Source organism: Anopheles funestus, chromosome 3RL (genome assembly GCF_943734845.2).
Source record: "Anopheles funestus chromosome 3RL, idAnoFuneDA-416_04, whole genome shotgun sequence".
In the NCBI taxonomy this organism is placed as follows: domain Eukaryota; kingdom Metazoa; phylum Arthropoda; class Insecta; order Diptera; family Culicidae; genus Anopheles; species Anopheles funestus.
In genome coordinates this window covers 64,608,176-64,622,048 of record NC_064599.1, presented here as the reverse complement: position 1 = coordinate 64,622,048, position 13,873 = coordinate 64,608,176, and the positions used below count along the sequence as shown (strand labels likewise).

The 13,873-nt window shown below is 39.7% G+C and overlaps 1 protein-coding gene across 1 annotated transcript in view; it reads left to right on the top strand.

Annotated features, from left to right (window-relative positions):
- Nucleotides 1–13,873, top strand: part of LOC125768508 (uncharacterized) — a 94,280-nt gene that overhangs the window by 7,148 nt on the left and 73,259 nt on the right. The window contains exon 3 of the mRNA XM_049436274.1: nucleotides 813–928. The gene's annotated coding sequence lies outside the window, so the exon portion shown is untranslated. The remainder of the gene's footprint in view (nucleotides 1–812; nucleotides 929–13,873) is intronic.

Below are 13,873 nucleotides of genomic sequence, written 5' to 3'. Positions count from 1 at the left end.
GGATGAAGACGAAAGCTGTACCGGACCGGCAAGTAGAAAGCCGCAACCCTTTCGCCCTGATGGTGTGGGGGCGTCCGTCAGGCGTGTGTTGGAAATTGAAGTGCCATTTGCCAGTAACGCCCTTGGCAATTTGACATTTCACATTTTAGCCGTATAGACGGTTTGGATGGAGATTTGGAGCGCCAGTTGAAAAAGGGGGAGAGAATTGGGATGGCCCTAAAATGCCAATCGGTTTAAAACGTCCGCGTCGTACGCGAAACCATGCAGACTGGCTGGTTTTTGGTGGTGCAGTCGTTGCTTTTTTGCGCTTTGTGTCACGGTTTACCAATCTTTCGCAAATTGGTTTAGTTGACACAATGAAGGACAGGTTAGGCTGCCATATCCTTGATCGGAGAGAAAATTTCTTCCACAGTTTCATGCATCAATGAAGGGAAATAATTTCCCCGCGGGAAAGCAAATGCAGATTGAATTTACAGCTGGCGAATTTTGTTTTATGGTTCCTGCGGCATAGGGACTTTCTGTTTTAACAACACCTTGATGTACGCCTTCATTTTTATTACCACCAGAAATAATCAATTTAGGGAAATTTGTTGTAAAAAAAGCTTTCTTTACTGTCTTTCGTTAGTTTCGATTGCAAGATTATCACTTTCAATTGCAAGATGCTAAATCGCTGAATGAAAAACACAAAATTAATTTGATTTCCTTTAGAAAGTTGTTCACTAAACATTCAGCATTCACTAAACGTATCAATTCTCTTTTCTTTTATTTTCATTTGACTTATTATTTCTGATTCCAATTGATTTATTTTCCAGATCAATCGTGGTCTGGACGATCAATCGTCCAGCAGAAGATCGTGGTTTGAGAAGAGAAGTAAAATAATCTGATGTTTTACTATCATCAGGAGAGAGAAAGAGAGAGCGAGAGAGTGGTAAGTAGGATATTAGTGCGTCTTCTTATGTTCTGGTTTCATCTAATCTTTCATCCATTGTAGTGCGAGTCTTTATCATTCCCATTGCACCTGTCATTCATTCATCTTGAAAAATTCATTCATAAGTCGCTCATTCATCACGCCTCGTTAAGCGTCTAGGATTGATTTAAATATTTGCGTGAGTTCTTATCATGCCGGTCGTGTCAGCCAACCGGATGACCTTGATATTTGCTACTACTACACATGCCGATTGCTTTCAACGAAACAAAAGTAAAAGCTACTAAGTTTTGAAGTATTTAATTTTGGAAACTTTTCTTACTCAAGTCCTTGTACTTGAATGAAACTGAAGAATGCGAAAGCTAAATATCGTCGATATCAGTTAAAATGTGTTTCAGTGACTCAATACTTTTACTCTTAATTGAAAGTTTGATACGTTATAGTTTTAAAATCCTTCTTACAGTTGACCGTAAGCAAAGAGTGTGAAACTACCCCGGCCAAGAAAACGATGAGTACATACGCTGCGTAAGTGTTTGCGTGTGCACTCGTCGCAATAGTGAACGTTATTTTCCCACAGTAACGACTGCATCCTCCCGTACGCAACCTCTTTCCCGAGCCGGATGGCTTTTTTTCTGTGGGGAGGTTCTTTTCGCCCTAAGGGCTAAGGCGGCAGCGCGAGGAAAGCAGATGAGCCCCGGTTTTTCGGGCGAGAGTTGCGACCCCTTGGAATGGACCGGCTTGATTTAAGCAGACCAAACAGAGCAAACAAATGTGTGCCAGGCGTTGGGCCGATGGGACTTATACCACACCCATACCGAATGGGCCCACACTAGAGGACGGAAGGGTGTTCGAAGCTGAGTTTATCGAACCAATAGAACTTCCCACCAGTGTGGTGCACATTCGCGCCACGATCCGGTGTGCAATGGTCGTGATGAAACAGACACACGGAAACGTTCGCCCGTGCGGCGGCGGTGTGGATAAAAGTGACGGCAACGCTCAACGGTTTTGGGGGGAGCTTTGGGGCGACCCGGTCGGCCGGCTGGTGTTTAACAAAAAGGGACAAAACAATAATAGACACGGACGCATCCTCGCACACTGCATACGATCGTTCAAAACAACGCAGCTCAAAATGTAAAACTAAAAGGGGCTTACGGTGATCTCCCCAACATCCTTACCCCTTTCCAAAGGGCTCTCCAAACTGCTGTCCGATGGCGAACCGAAGCGGGTTGCGTACGAGTGTACCCTGGGCCGAGTTACCCGCCAGCCCATTTGAGTTGCGCTGTTTGACGATTTGATTTTGTAAAGCAAATATTTGCTCGAAGAAGCACCGCTACATAAAGCAACGCACAAAACGCATAAGAATTCCTCTCCATCTTACTCATGGTTGATGCCACCACGCGGTTGCTCATGAAAAAAGCTTCCTTTTTCCTTTGTATTTGTGTCTGTTGTGGCTATTTCTTATTTATAATCGAAGGCACTGTTGGGGAGTTTGTGACTCACCGTCCTTATGGTAGAGAGTTGAAGGAGGTACATTAAAGGAAAGCTTATTTTTCACCGTTGGTCGGAGGGCTCGTAGAAACAGGTGCAAAGGATGTAATGCAGCAACTGTCTGTACGAGGAACAATATAAATTAATTCAATGCATCGCTAAAAAAACATATGTAGGGAAATTTTTAAACAACTTTGACATATGTGATCACCTTAAAAACAAGCTGTATTTGACTCTATTGACCAATGAAATTTTTCTAAACTTGAGCATTTTGAATAACCTTCAATGCTACTACTTGAATCATATTTAGCTCAAAGTAGATATGGTATAAAAATGTACTACGCATTTTCAGCACCTTTAACTAGCTCTTCCGTTGTACCTCAGAGCAATCATGTCCATGTGTCGGGGTCTTGGAATCTTATGGATCATAGCTATTATTTCTCACTAAACAGACATGGGAAATCTAATGGGCGAACCTAGCAAATTGAAGAATTATATTTTCAAGAATAAAAAAATAGGGATCTAATGTGCTTAAGAGCTATCTCTCAATATCGACGGTTAACATTGATAGAATAGAATTGTAGATTTACGTGGTTAGCAATTCTGAGTCTATCATAGATTAACTAAAGCAATATGCATCTCTATCAAGGATTCTTTTTGACCAAACACCGTTTTACCATAAACTACAAGTTGTACAAGCCACAAATATCATATAGATACCATAGTTATGAAGTAGCTTTAATTTATTAACATTTATTTACGCAAGCAGATTTACACAACTATACCACAAGAAATTAACGCTCAAATAAGAGATCCTACTGGAATGGACCCAGCAGGGCAGATAAGAATAAGTTGTCATGTTCTGTTAGAGGTAATTCCATTTAACAAAATTTTAATAACAATAATCTTCGTGAACCACGTGTTTAAAAGCGATAGTGATGATAGGTAAGTAAGGTTGTAAACTGCTTAAAACTGTCAACCTTCAATGACAGATGCGGAAGACTGTCGTATATTAGTACCTAGTAGGATGTCGAGACATTATTTTACGAGCAAAACTTCGCCCGATGTCAGTTGGATGGCATTTAACGTACGCAGTCAACACAAAACGTAGCTATTTAATTGGTCGATTAACACTATCGGATGTTCGTGAATGGCATACGGTTTCGAAATGCCATTCCCGCCATACATCCTGCAGCTTGACGTTTGTTGTGCTGAAGCCGATAATTAGTATCGGTTTATTCTAATGTGCGGGAATGGGAATAATAGTTTGCTGGCGGCGATGTGCGAACAGGTACCAAGTTTCTGGAAACGTTTGCAATAAAACTGTATGCGGAGCTGATTATAGCGTTTGTATGAGGTAGACAAAAATAGGCACTAGAACAGATGAATGCTGATCCATTAATGTACCGTGACGGTGCAGATATAAGCAATGTGCATGATTGCAAGATCAGGTAAAGAAAGTACAATGTTTACTGTCTGACATAATGTCTTCACGTGTTATGGAATGGAATTGTATAAAAATCAACCATCGTTTTCTATCACACAACATTTTAACGATAACGTTTAGCATTTCGATTTTTGTTGTTTTGATTACGGAACACCAATTATCACCTTTCAAATGGCGTCTCCTAATTCTGCCAGTCGTAATGGAAGCGATTTAACCCAAAACACAAACCGATAAAAGTGTGCAATAAACTTCTCTCCAACCTTCAACGGGTGATAGAAATAAACCGAATGTTAAAAAAAGCTAACTAAACATCAATAAAAAAGGAAAAAACCCTCCAGAAAAGAATAGTCATTCCGTTTGGGTAGTTCATGAATGAAATATACCTCAGGCCTGTCATACCTGCATGCGTTGGTCTATATTTGGAGACTCAACGAGAGGCCATAAAAATCTTATCAAAGATTGGCAATCGTACTGATCACAGAAACGTTCAGCGGAATGTTGTTGTTACGTTTCGTTCTCGCTCTGTCGCTCGTGCATGTGCAGGCGGAATGGGCAACATGTATGTATATGCTGTACCGGCACCACACATATCAATCGGGTCTTTGGGACGAGGTATTTTTTGGGGGATTTGTTTGCTTCCGCTGGCAGGGGTTTTTTTTCTTCTAAACCAACATTCCCGAACCGTTTGTCACATTGGGGGTTAAAACTAATCCGGGCGCGCATTCCTACATAAATGCTATAGTAAGCACCAGTGCAGTTCTCGGCTAGGATAAAAGCAATCCGATGCTTCCTGGTTGACGTGTGTTGCATGCTATTCCGGTTGTTTGTTTATTTGCCGTTTTTCTGTGTCTAACGCCAGCGACTATCTTGCTCACTTTCTTGCTATTTCTTTGATTTACAATCGGTCCTCGGCTTTCGGACGGACCCCGTACCTCCCACCCGTTGGTTCGTCTCCTGCCACCCTGATATGCTATCTGCGCGGTGTTCGGTGACGGTCCGCGACCAGGATGTGTGTGGTTGACGCTGTGCAAGCATGGCATGATGGGGTCAATAAATGATTGATTAGCAATTGGGCTGGGGCGATCGGTAAGCATACCGGAAGGTAACCAGGATGAAGACAACCGGTACGTGAAGAAACCCAACAACACAATACGGCACAGTACTATTGTTTCGCTCATCTTTACCGCATTCTTGGGATCAGTGGCTGCAGTAGTGAGTGATAAGGATGCCCAAGCGAAAGGATGCCCGCAGGTGGTTTCCGTACAATACAGGTGGATAGATCGGATTATCGGACATGATTATCAAACATTCCTTACCGCTAACATTCCTGTGTGGTGACAGGCGTGGACAGGAATGCCATCTTGATCCATGGAATGATTTGTGGAATGGCTTTTTTTTTCTTTCTTTTTTTTTGGGGAGCGTCCACCACCATAGCGTGAATGATTTGAACCGGATTTTATGGTGATTTATTGCATCCGTAGGTGATACCATTTTGCTAGACACGGATATTTATCTGAATTATCACTAGGACTATCGGGTCAGTTCTGCAAAATTTACAATTTACCCATGACTAGTCCGACTCGATCGTACTCATCTAGAGATATGCAAAGTGAGTAAGAGTGAGATAGTGAGTTGAAACGTTGTATTGAACAAGTTTCGTTCACTCACCACACGAGGAGTTTTAGCGACTCTTTTTTCACTTATTCACTCATGAGTGTAAGCATGTACCTCACTGATGAGTGTAAGTGGTGAGTCGAGTTGCAAAAAGAGTAAATATGTGAGTTGAAACAAAAATGAGTTGAAACGAAACGTTTGATACACATGAGTTGAAACGGAATACCTACATGTGTACAATACCCAAACTAGCCAATTGAATATACTGCTCGCTCTGCCTAACTATCAAATCAAGGACATGAAACGAGATCCGCATCTGCTGAGGAAATTGGCAAATTTATAGCATTTTTTATGGTTTTTTACTATTTTCTATTCTTTTTTTATTTAATGCATTATTTGAGTGAAAAGAAACTTATATCAACCAATTGGGATTAAAATAAATCACATTTATTAATTTTGCTACATTGCTTAAAAATGAGGAAAATTTTACATTTTCTCAAACCGGGTATAGAACTTGGTTCCTCGAATAACTTCTGACACAGACATCTGAGGGCTTGGCCGTCCAAGAAGAAAATGTAGCCATTGGTGCCATCTATCGACCACAAGTTAAAGTTTGGCGATCCGTTGGATACCAACCGACTTATAGGCAAAACTTGGTGCAAAAATGAGGAAAATTTTACATTTTCTCAAACAGGGTATGGAACTTGGTTCCTCGAATAACTTCTGGCACAGACATCTGGAGGCATGGCCGTCCAAGAAGAAAATGTAGCCATTGGTGCCATCTATCGACCACAGGTTAAAGATTAGCGATCCGTTGGATACCAACCGAGTTATAAGCAGAACTTGGTGCAAAAATGAGCCTTATGAAATTTTCAATTTTATAGATTTTTCACATTTTTTTATTATTTTTTACTCTTTTTTTTTGTTTGAAGCATTATTTGAGTGAAAAGAAACTCATTGCAACCAATTGGCATTAAAATAAATCAATTTAAATTTTTTTGAAAAATTTCTCAAAAAAATGGCAAGGGGTACCCCTTATGAAATTTTCGAGGTGAAAATTTTTTGAAATTTTTTTTCTGATTTTTTATTCTTTTTTTATTTTAAAGCATTATTTGAGTGAAAAGAAACTTAATGCAACAAATTCGCATTAAAATATATCACATTTATAAATTTTGCTACATTGGTGAAAAATGAGGAAAATTTTACATTTTCTCAAACAGGGTAAGGAACTTGGTTCCTCGAATAACTTCTGACACAGACATCTGAGGGCTTGGCCGTCCAAGAAGAAAATGTAGCCATTGGTGCCATCTATCGACCACAAGTTAAAGATTGGCGATCCGTTGGATACCAACTGACTTATAGGCAAAACTTGGTGCAAAAATGAGGAAAATTTTACATTTTCTCAAACAGGGTTTGGAACTTGGTTCCTCGAATAACTTCTGGCACAGACATCTGGAGGCATGGCCGTCCAAGAAGAAAATGTAGCCATTGGTGCCATCTATCGACCGCAGGTTAAAGATTAGCGATCCGTTGGATACCAACCGAGTTATAAGCAGAACTTGGTGCAAAAATGAGCCTTATGAAATTTTCAATTTTATAGATTTTTCACATTTTTTTATTATTTTTTACACTTTTTTTTGTTTGAAGCATTATTTGAGTGAAAAGAAACTCATTGCAACCAATTGGCATTAAAATAAATCAATTTAAATTTTTTTGAAAAATTTCTCAAAAAAATCGTAAGGGGTAAGCCTTAAGAAATTTTCGAGTTGAAAATTTTTTGTAAATTTTTTTTTCTGATTTTTTATTATTTTTTTAATTTAAAGCATTATTTGAGTGAAAAGAAACTTATTGCAACGAATTCGCATTAAAATAAATCAATTTATAAAATTTTGTACAATTACTCAAAAAGCTAAGGCTATAGCCTTAGGAAATTTTTAAATTTTTAGAATTTTTTAATTGTTTTATTATTTGTTTTATTTAAAGCATTATTAGAGTGAAAAGAAACTTATTTCAACCAATTGGCGTTAAATAAATCAATTTAGAAATTTAGAATTTCAAATTTTTAGAATTTTTTTTATTTATTTTTTATTTAAAGCATTATTTGAGTCAAAAGAAAGATGAATAGACTCGTCCGGAATCGATCGGACCCATTCGGGCTAGATCGGACTCGCCGGAGTCAATTTTGCTTTTAAGTCGGAGTTGGAATAAATTTTTCATACGCGAAGTCGTAGTGAATCCACGATTCCACTCAGGATTACACATCACTAGTCCAAGGTCACTATTGGGAAGCATACTGAGCAGGCCAAGGATGGTCGACTGAAGTAGTAGTCCGTGTGGCGTCTTCTTGTTTTCCAATAAGTATAATATTTGGAGTAGCCCGGTTTTGTCGGGATGGAATGACGGGAGAACTGACTATCCTACTGAATATCCTATGGCTGACGCCAGTTTGAGCTTGGGTAATATGCAAAACGCTGGATCTTTCGTCACGAGGAAGAATTAGCATGATCTTATCATTTGAATTTTTGAGGTTAAACAATTCTACCGTAATTGATGTATGATTTTTACAAAGCTATTCTACAATGGGAACTATAAAAAAATGACACATTAAATAAAAACGCTTAAAACGCTTAGATAGTCCCAGAGTTATAGTGAATTAACACGAATGAGATGAAACGGTCGCGAAGTGATCGTGTTGAAATCCTTGACGATGTAATCATATTCAGTGCATTCACGAGATGCGTCGAGATGTCTATAATTTCGTACCCTTTTTTTTCCTCGATGGGCTATGTAAAACGGAGCAAACAAATACGCTCCATATATCGCGGCACTTGTTCAGCGAAACATGTGTTTTGGCGCCAAAAAAAAATACAATCTCTTTAACAATCAATCGTAGACGGTATCTCTCACTCTTTTTTAAAGACAATGCGAAAAGTGATGCATGATAAAACCAAAACACAGGTCGGTAGCTTCCGATCCTGATGTGGACCATGAAATTGAAATTTAATGGACCACGCCTTGGTTTTGCGATTATCTGTGTACAGTTCCGCAAACGTTACGGGATGAGAGTTGTTTTTCTTTTTTTTTTTTGGGTTATTCAAAGCCGCTCAATGTTGCAAATTTTCCGAATGCCCGAGGCTGAGGCAGAATATGCAGAACAAAAGTGCAACTCTTGGGGCGCGAGGTGAGAGAAACATGCAAATCAACCCCATAAACCTCCACCATGGTAACAAGGTATCTACATAACACACGAGCTTAATTCAATTATGCGATCATATGATCGTATCCGTTTTGGTGTTTCTTTGCTTGGTGTTTTTTTTTGTTGATGATGTGTACATCCCCCCGAAACCCCGCCCCTTGCGTCTGCTTCCGGATCGGATGATGGGACGATACTGCCCGCGGTACTTAAAACAAAATGTGAACTTTATTATGAATAAAAGCATGCGCTCTAATGAATGGTACACGGCGTAACAAGATAAAACCTCTTGGCACCTGCTTAAGGGAAGAGAAAAACAACCCCAAATGAGAAGCGAAAAAAATGTATGCTAACGTTGCTTGTAAGAATGATCATATAGTTTACTTTTTTTTTTGGTTTTGTTTTGGTTTGATCACTTTGCATACAGCAAAAAAAATGTCAATTTTGCAGCCACCACTGCACTGGTTCTGGCGTTTCGGTATTGGCCTTTTTTATGTTAACCAATTTTATTCTGGAACGTCTTCTTTCATGGGTGGCAGATTTGTGAAGCATAAAGTGCCGCAAGCTGTTGTCTGTCCTTATGCTGTACAATGGAATTTATGTTTTAAGCATCTTTGTATGAAAAGTCTTGTGAGGCAGTGGGTTTGGCAGTAGCCAAAAAGGATATTATCGAAGAAAAATGCGTTGTTTGAAAAGTGGTATAGATGCTTAATTAGTGATTTTTTTTATCAAATTTTGACTCAAGAAATGAGATAAAAAAAATCAATTTTTTGCATAAGAAACATGAATATCGAAGCTTCAGGTTTCGATCAGTAAAGTAATAAATTTCAGGAAGGTTCTTCAATATGATCGTCCTTTTTTATTTTTTTAAACGAAGACCTTATTGCTTCCAAATTGCTCTTTTTGTTTCGAAAATTTTACTACATCCACCGTTCAAACCAGAATTGTCATTACTTTAAAAAAATTCGACTAACTAATTCTGCTCTCAATTCTATAAAATTAAATCATATCAATGATACGCTAATGGTGCAAAATAACTACCTGTTAAATGTTGTTGATTTAAATTGGTTACTTTATACAATAATACAAACATGAAGTCTCTCTCTTGTTAGCTTTAACGACCTCTAAATGTCGCGCCGGCGATTTTCTGGCTTACGAAACTTATTTTTAACTCGTAGCTGGATAGTCAGTCCTTGCCACGGGTGGATGGTCCGGATGGGATTTGAACCCGGTCCTGCCGTGTGGACCAGTGCCGTTTATCACATACACCATCGAGGCGCCTGAAGTCTTTACTGATTAAGTCCTTACTAATTAATCGTCCGTCGCGAATGTAGAAGAAAACAAACCATCAGAGGAGATTATTGAAATAAAAGGACTACATTTTTAAACGTCCTACATGAAAATTTTACTAACATCATCCAGAGTGACACGTTTAATTAATATAATTTCGCTTAAGGACACTATCGAAATACATTTAAATTCGTTACTTAGCGGCATTGTGACACATCCGATCAATAAGAATTTCCTCTTAAAGGAGATAAGAAACGACACGTTTCGCGGAAGCTGCACAACTGGCTAACCGTACCATTTAACCGGTAATGTGGTGGAAAGCGATTTGTTTTAATCAAACAACCCATTCAGGTCCAACAAAAAAAAAGGAAAACAATTTACCGATCACGGATGCTAATTGATGAAGCATGGATTCTTCTTCAATGCGGATCATGTTGCAAGAAAGTGTTTCTCTTTTTTTTTTGAAAGGGATGTGTTTTTCTTAGCAAATCCCAGATTAGTGACTGCCATAAACGTCGTTAAGCGTGGCTATTAGCTATGCCAAGCGATAATATTATTGTGATGTGATGGGCAGCGATTCGTTTTAATTATTATTGAAAGCTTTGCATTAATCTAATGACATTTTTATCAAGTCTTTTTTGTTGTGCGATGTATCTGTTGACAGACAAAGCAAAAAATTAAAATAATAAAGTATGTTAGACGATGTAGATTAAGTGTAGTGTAGTCGGTGTAAATCTTTCATCATAGCCACGCGTGTTGCATTTATTTTGTTGTCCCAACCGCCGTTCGAAAGACGCGATGAATAAAATTGTGCAGTGCATCACATTTTAGCACATTAACGAGACAAATTTGTTCATTTGATAATTTAAATGAGATTCATTTAATTGGTTTTAGCGTGCGTGCTTCCGTTTGTTTTTTTGTGTCCTCTCGTCTGTAGCTTTTTGTGTGATTTTATTTCTGCGCTGGACAAAAAAATGGTTCGACAGCTCATTAGAGCGTTTGCTAATCCGTGTGTTGCTGAACGAATGCGTAAGACCCATTGCCTATTGCTGTCCGATAAATCGAATGTCTTGGTAGGGTAACAGCAAAAAAAAAAAACTCACACCCACTGTTGGGAAGACGTGGAAGCCACGCGATCATTACGTAGAGAAATGTAATCCTGATGGGGACAGATAAGATAGCGTACCAAATTTCCGTTAACCGTCTTCTGGGCCGCAAAACTCATTTGCGAATAAGAATAGATGACAATCGTTAAGGTTAAACCTTATCGTACTCTTAAGGCAGAACAGAACATTTTAACCAGATAAATAGTAAAAGTAACACACTCCGATCCTAATTTCCAGCTGTCCTTTGCCTTACGTTTGGGGGGTAATTTTTTCCACAACGTAGTTTTTAATATTTTACTGACGTTTCACCTTTTAAATGTCACCTTTTTGTAGTGTGTATTGTTTGTACAGTGTCGTTAAAGTTCATTTTCGTTGCAAAAATAGTTCCAAATGCGTAAGCACCAACACGGGGTTGTTCCAACCAATCAGTTGTGGCCGTTGGGCGGCAATGAAAAGAAGGCTTACTTTAAGTGTGGATGGCGGTAACTACAGAACGTCCGCCGATGGTAGAGATTCTTCTGTGCAAATGTTTGATCTGAAGATTCCTTTCCTTTCAGGTACGGTGGTGCAGATACTGTACAGTGGTTAACGTTAAAATGTGTTAGCAATACACTTTTCACCCTTCTTGGGCGATGATCGTTTCCACGACATTTGGTAGCATTTTGTATTTAATTAGTAAACAGTAGGTAATGAATAAAGAAACATGATCTTGCACAAAAATTCTATTATTTTCGATAAACCCTACCGCCCTACCGTGTGCGCGTGCTTCCATTCCTGCCCACCACTGTGTGGTCAAGATGATCAGCAGCTTGACACATAAAATTCTTCCTGCGCCCCTAACAAGGTGACACCGATGCAAAAGGATGGGAAACCTCAGGGAATCGGTCACACCAGTTGCTTATGCCAAAACAAAAGATAAATAAAATAAAACCTCATCAGGCCCAGGTTCCTTTTCGCTGTTTGCATTCGATGGTTGGACGGATTTGTCAACAGTGTCAACCCCGCTGTTACACACCGGGGGTGAACGTGCGAAGAAGGGTGGTGTTTTAGCTGTGGCACAAAACACCGGTGGAAGATCGCAGATTGCGGGCGCAATGGGGGTGATCGTTGAAATTTTTGCCATCCACAACACATTCGTTCACACCTTCGCTGTTGTCACACGTACCGTGTGTTGGCAAAAGAACAATAAATAACACATCCTTCGGCGAAAACCGCACGCGATGGCGCCACGGCGGATATTGCTCGTGGAGCCGCGCCACATTGGCGGGGTGTGCAAGCATGATTGGAGGCTTGGACATTTTCGCTCTTTCCAGCTGAAGCACTTTGAAAGGTGTTGGAAGCATGGAGCACACACATGGAGACACAAAATTGTTCCGACCGTGATGACGTGATGACGTGGCCGGGAGGAACTCATGCTGAAGGTTACGGCTAGCGATCATCTTGACATTTCGACAAACGGCTATTGCTACGGTGAAACGAACCTTGTCTACATTTCCTGATTCTGAGCTAGATTACGTAAAAAAACAACACATAATTCACTAAACTTTCACATTTGTTAAGCATCTTTTCTACCACTTCCAACATCCATCCGATGGAAGCGTTGTTGATGAGTACTTTAATGGGCCGCATTAGGGAGCATCAGGCAGATAATGTTTGTTGATAGTTCAAAGGACACGTAGCAGGCGAAACACGTGGATCGTAGCTGGGACATAAGCTCAGATTGTTGTTTGTTTAAGATTCTTTATCGTGCGAATTCTTCCACGCGGGGGTGTTTAGCCTGTACACTAGTTTCTCTTGAAGCAATAACAAACCGGAAGCATGAAGATAGTTGAAAGCTACGGACAATTCTTACCGATTCGAATGGAAACTGAATAGTAGTCGGTCGGTAAGGTTAGAAGTAAAATGGCCGTTGTTGGGTAAGTGTCGTGGTGTAATTAGTACATAGTACAATTAGTGTTACGAGTGGAATAGTATCGTTTATAGCAAGTTTTATGTCTAATAAGGTGCTTTTGTTTTCTCTTTTGCTTAACTGTCAACTATCGGAGCGATGCAAAACTGAGGTAAGTTTTTTTTCCTTCCTTTATTTGTGAGATGCTATAAAGTTATTTTATTCAGTACAGTATTCCGCCATTCAAGAAAAAAACGCATTGATTATTCATCTTGATTCAATTGGTTGGCTTTAGTGACCTAATTTTTTGGGCAAAAAAGGAATTTAAAGCGGGCATGCTGTTACCTGGAACCATAAGAGAAACACAATGGTTTTTATGGAATTAATATAAAAAAAGAAGAATAAGAGTACACACACATAGGCGCGCGCTCGCGCCCATTGCTTTAATCGCTTTTTAATGTGACAAAGAGTTGCACATGATAGGGGAAAAACCCTGGCGCACCAACAACACCACACCCCTTCATTGCGAGCAAAGGAAGACGCACTGACATTTACACCATATCTGATGGACATGATGTGGGTGTTATAGGACCTTCCCACCTGCATTGATTTCGCTTTTTCGACACTTTGGGGGGTTTTTGGAGTTGTGTACGCAATGCCATAAACTACCAACTCATCGAGTGATTGCGGCTGATGGCGCTCCACGTTTAGCGTGGAGCCCTTCCTCTTCTTTGGCAAGGGAAGGGGAGGCGGGGAAGCTTTTGGGGGAAGAATGTCTTCAAGAATTGCTTACCCTTGTCAAAACGCAAAGAAAAAAACATCCCCACCAAAAGAAAAAAAAACGGGCGCCATCAGTTTGTCAACCATTAGTCTGTTTCGTGACGAGGTTTCGTTGGAGAGCGAGTCTCGTATCTTTGCCCCA